At 36.9% G+C, this 1110-nt stretch overlaps 1 protein-coding gene across 2 annotated transcripts in view; it reads left to right on the top strand.

Annotated features, from left to right (window-relative positions):
* LOC106523434 (glucocorticoid receptor) overlaps window positions 1–1110 on the top strand; it is a 77800-nt gene that overhangs the window by 4087 nt on the left and 72603 nt on the right. The gene's annotated exons all lie outside the window — the stretch shown is intronic.

The raw sequence follows: 1110 nt of genomic DNA, 5'->3' as shown, positions 1-1110 counted from the left end.
CCAGTAATATTTGGGGTCACAAGTTTTTGCCATGAATATTTTGTGGGTCAGAAGACAAAAAGTTTGGGAACCACTGGGCTAGAGCCTTTACTGTATTTGATAGATTAAAATTTTCCTTAGAATAATTGTGAAGATGTTCTTTGTCACAGTATCTCATCAATCACACTGTGTCAAAGCTCCACCCATTTGGTATTTTTCCCACACTGTGTTGTTCAAAAAATGCTTTTTCAAAAAAAAAAAATAACACTCTTACTTAAATGTGTCATCTAACTRCAGATGATTCACTGGTTAAACATGTTTGGTGCTATTTTAAACATCGCAGCATGGTTGTGTTTTATCCCAAAAGAAAGTAGTGCTGTGAGAAAGTCGTGTACATGTATGTCAGTCTGGTGGGCACCCTTCACTTTAGTCTGAAAGAACTACCTGATAGTTGTGCTCTGGAGTGCAATGTKAAAAGATTCAGTTTTCAGGTTTTTATGAGCATCTGTGTTCATGTGGGTTCAAAGGGCAGATAAAATGTGTGTGTTGGAGAAGTGCTGGGTAGAATCGGAGGGAAAAAAAATAAAAACGGAGCCCTTTGGTTCAGTCTGGCTTGCAAACATCTGAAAGATAAACTTGTTTCAGTTGTTGGGCTTTTTATGCTCCGCTCAGCTTTTTTCCTGTTCATCTCTGTCTTCATCAGTCTATGCAAGCCATAGTTTCTGTAATCCTTTCTCTTTAGACTATGGCACGCTTTCCTGCTAAACACAACCGCTGTGCCACTAACTTYYTGATTTTATTTCATTTATTTTGTGTTCTTTGTTGCGACCTCGTGATGCGTGATTTCATGCGATGTTCTTTTGATGCATGTCAGAAGAGTACAAACAATTTTATGTACAAGAGCACATGACACAAACATACTGACCTGACAGAGGACTGCTAAACAAACAAACTTAGGCTCCAGTTCTGTGTTCCTATTTCTCAATCATTGTGCTTATCAGATTTTATGTTCTATCAACCCAAACAACATTTAAAAATCAAATGGTTATGATCAGGGGATAAAACTTTATTCTGATTTATATTTCAGTAAAGATCATCATGGATTAACTTCAAGTTGATTCATTTCAATGT

This window comes from Austrofundulus limnaeus, unplaced genomic scaffold (genome assembly GCF_001266775.1).
Source record: "Austrofundulus limnaeus strain Quisiro unplaced genomic scaffold, Austrofundulus_limnaeus-1.0 Scaffold156, whole genome shotgun sequence".
Classification (NCBI taxonomy): Eukaryota; Metazoa; Chordata; class Actinopteri; order Cyprinodontiformes; family Rivulidae; genus Austrofundulus; species Austrofundulus limnaeus.
Note: the sequence above shows the minus strand (reverse complement) of the source record. Positions and strands in the feature narration are given on the sequence as shown.